Consider the following 4,719-nt stretch of genomic DNA (forward strand, 5'->3'; position numbering starts at 1 on the left):
ATTGGCAACCACAGCAACATCCTAGTTAGTCATTAGTCTTAAACCGGTGGACTGTGAAACCCCCTGCCACAATGAATAAACACCAAAAAAAAGACACCAGAAATACAAAAAATCAAGAAAGTACACCACCAAAAGTTAATAAATCTCATACTCTAGATCCTATAGAACAAGAAGCCCTTGAAATAACTGATAAGGAATTTCGAGTGTTAATTCTAAGGAAACTGAATGAGATACAAGAAAACTCAGCTAGACATCATGATGAAATGAGGAAAAGTATACAGGATCTGAAAGAGGAAATATACAAGGAAATCAATGTCCTGAAAAAAAAATGTAGCAGAACTTGCTGAACTGAAGAAGTTATTCAGCGAAATAAAAAACACAACGGAGAGTTTAACCAGCAGGCTTGTCGAAGTTGAAGAGAGAACCTCTGAACTTGAAGATGGGCTGTTTGAAATAACACAAGCAGACAAAAAGAAAGAAAAAAGAATCAAGGACATGGAAGAAAATCTGAGAGAGATATCAGACAACCTCAAGCGCTCAAATATCCGAGTCATGGGTATTCCAGAAGGGGAGGAAAATGGAGATTCCATTGAAAACATATTCAACAAAATAGTGGCAGAAAACTTCCCAGGTATAGGAAAAATCACAGATCTTCAGATCCAGGAAGCTCAACGATCTCCAAACGTATTCAACCCAAAAAGGCCTTCTCCAAGACATGTCATAGTCAAATTGGCAAAACTCAGAGACAAAGAGAGAATCTTAAAAGCTGCAAGAGAGAAGCGTCAAATCACCTATAAGGGAGCCCCAATCAGGTTAACATCAGACTTTTCATCACAAACCCTAAAAGCTAGAAAGGAATGGGATGATATTTTCAAAATACTAAAAGACAAAGATTGCCAGCCAAGAATACTCTACCCTGCAAGGCTATCCTTCCGAAATGAGGGGCAAATAGTATATTTCTCAGACAAACAAAAACTGCGGGAGTTCACTACCACAAGACCACCCTTACAAGAAATCCTCAAGGGAGTACTGGGTTTGGTTCCTGAAAAATAACTACCACTGCCATAAAAACCTAAGAAAAATCTAAACCCGCTAGTACAATAAAAATGGCATTCATGAAGAGAAAACAAGCTAACAAAAACACTATCTACAACCTAAGGAACCAACAAACAAAGAAACCAAACAGTAAATCAGAAAGCAAGGAACAAAAGACACCTAAGACAACCAAACAACCAATAAAATGCTAAGAATAAATCAACACCTTTCAATAACAACTCTTAATGTTAAAGGCTTAAATTCCCCAATTAAAAGACACAGACTGGCTGACTGGATCAAAAAGCAGGACCCAACTATATGCTGCCTACAAGAGACCCACCTCACCCATAAAGATTCACACAGACTAAGAGTAAAAGGATGGAAAAAGATTTACCATGCAAACAGAAAAGAAAAACGAGCTGGAGTGGCTATTCTTATATCTGACAAAATAGACTTTAAACTAAAAACCATAAAAAGAGACAATGAGGGACACTACTTAATGATAAAAGGACTGATCCATCAAGAAGACATAACAATCATAAATATGTACGCACCCAATGTTGGAGCAGCCAGATTTATAAAACAAACTCTATTAGACCTAAAGAAGGAAATAGACACTAATACCATAATAGCAGGGGACCTGAACACTCCACTGTCAATATTAGACAGATCATCTAGGCAAAGAATCAGTAGAGAAACACAAGATCTAAACAAGACTCTAGACCAATTGGAATTGGCAGATATCTACAGAACATTCCACCCAACAACCTCAGAATATTCATTCTTCTCATCAGCACATGGATCATTCTCCAAGATAGATCACATATTAGGTCACAAATCAAGTCTCAATAAATTCAAAAAAATTGGAATTATCCCATGTATCTTCTCAGACCACAATGGATTAAAACTAGAAATTAATAACAAACAAAACTCTGGAAACTATACAAACACATGGAAATTAAACAGCATTCTACTTAATGACATATGGGTCCAAGAAGAAATCAAGCAGGAAATCAAAAAGTTTATTGAAACTAATGAAAACAATGATACATCATACCAAAACCTGTGGGATACTGCAAAAGCAGTATTGAGGGGAAAATTTATTGCATTAAATGCTCACTTCAGAAGAATGGAAAGATGGCAAGTGAACAACCTAACACTTCACCTTAAAGAACTAGAAAAACAAGAACAATCCAATCCTAAAGTTAGCAGACGGAAAGAAATCATTAAGATCAGAGCAGAACTGAATGAAATTGAAAACCAAAAAACAATTCAAAAGATCAACGAATCAAAAAGTTGGTTTTTTGAAAAGATAAATAAAATTGACAAACCATTAGCATGGCTAACAAAAAAAAGAAGAGAGAAGACTCAAATAACAAAAATTAGAAATGAAAAAGGCGATATTACAACTGATTCATCTGAAATACAAGGAATCATTCGAGACTACTATAAACAACTATACGCCAACAAATTTGAAAATCTGGAGGAAATGGATAAATTTCTGGACACACACAAGCTCCCAAAACTGAACCGTGAAGACGTAGAAAATTTGAACAGACCAATAACAATAAAGGAGATTGAAGCTGTTATCAGAAGGCTCCCAACAAAGAAAAGCCCAGGACCAGATGGATTCACAGCAGAATTTTACCAAACATTCAAAGAGGAATTGACACCGATTCTTTACAAACTATTCCAAAAGATTGAAACGGACGCAAATCTCCCAAACTCATTCTATGAAGCAAACATCATCCTGATACCAAAACCAGGTAAAGATATAACCAAAAAAGAAAACTACAGGCCGATATCCTTGATGAATATAGATGCAAAAATCCTCACTAAAATATTAGCAAACAGAATACAGCAACACATACGAAAAATTATTCATCACGATCAAGTGGGATTCATCCCAGGGATGCAAGGTTGGTTCAACATACGCAAATCAATAAATGTGATATACCATATTAATAAACTCAAACACAAGGACCATATGATCATCTCTATAGATGCTGAAAAAGCATTTGATAAAGTTCAGCACTCATTCATGACAAAGACCCTCTATAAGTTAGGTATAGAGGGAAAGTATCTCAACATAATTAAAGCCATATATGCCAAACCCACTGCCAATATCATCCTGAATGGGGAAAAGCTGAAAGCTTTTCCTTTAAGAACAGGCACTAGACAAGGATGCCCACTCTCACCACTCCTATTCAACATAGTGTTGGAAGTACTAGCCAGAGCAATCAGAGAAGAGAAGGAAATAAAGGGCATCCAGATTGGAAAAGATGAAGTCAAACTGTCCCTGTTTGCAGATGACATGATCCTATATATCGAACAGCCTAAAACCTCTACAAAAAAACTGTTGGAATTGATAAATGATTTCAGCACAGTAGCAGGATACAAAATCAACACACAAAAATCAGTAGCATTTCTTTTCTCCAATAGTGAACATGCAGAACGAGAAATCAAGAAAGCCTGCCCATTTACAATAGCCACCAAAAAAATAAAATACTTAGGAATTGAGTTAACCAAGGAGGTGAAAAATCTCTATAATGAGAACTACAAACCACTGCTGAGAGAAATTAGAGAGGATACAAGAAGATGGAAAGATATCCCATGCTCTTGGATTGGAAGAATCAACATAGTGAAAATGTCCATACTACCCAAAGTGATATACAAATTCAATGCAATCCCCATCAAAATTCCAAAGACATTTTTCTCAGAAATGGAAAAAACTATTCAGACATTTATATGGAACAATAAAAGACCACGAATAGCCAAAGCAATGCTCAGCAAAAAAAATAAAGCTGGAGGCATAACACTACCTGACTTTAAGCTATACTACAAAGCTATAATAACCAAAACAGTATGGTACTGGCATAAAAACAGACACACTGACCAATGGAATAGAATAGAGAATCCAGAAATCAACCCTCACACTTACTGCCATCTGATCTTTGACAAAGGCACCAAGCCTATTCACTGGGGAAGGGACTGCCTCTTCAGCAAGTGGTGCTGGGATAACTGGATATCGTTATGCAGGAGAATGAAACTAGATCCATACCTCTCACCATATACTAAAATCAACTCAAAATGGATTAAGGATTTAAATATACACCCTGAGACAATAAAACTTCTTAAAGAAAACATAGGGGAAACACTTCAGGAAATAGGACTGGGCACAGACTTCATGAATACGACCCCCAAAGCACGGGCAACCAAAGGAAAAATAAACAAATGGGATTATATCAAACTAAAAAGCTTCTGCACAGCAAAAGAAACAATTAAAAGAGTTAAAAGACAACCAACAGAGTGGGAGAAAATATTTGCAAAATATACATCTGACAAAGGATTAATATCCAGAATATATAAGGAACTCAAACAACTTTACAAGAAGAAAACAAGCAACCCAATTAAAAAATGGGCAAAAGAGCTAAGTAGGCATTTCTCTAAGGAAGATATCCAAATGGCCAACAGACATATGAAAAAATGCTCAACATCACTCAGCATCCGGGAAATGCAAATCAAAACCACATTGAGATACCATCTAACCCCAGTTAGGATGGCTAAAATCCAAAAGACTATGAACGATAAATGCTGGCGAGGCTGCGGAGAAAAAGGAACTCTCATACATTGTTGGTGGGACTGCAAAATGGTGCAGACTCTATGGAAAATGGTATGGAGGTT

This window comes from Cynocephalus volans, chromosome 6, assembly GCF_027409185.1.
Source record: "Cynocephalus volans isolate mCynVol1 chromosome 6, mCynVol1.pri, whole genome shotgun sequence".
In the NCBI taxonomy this organism is placed as follows: domain Eukaryota; kingdom Metazoa; phylum Chordata; class Mammalia; order Dermoptera; family Cynocephalidae; genus Cynocephalus; species Cynocephalus volans.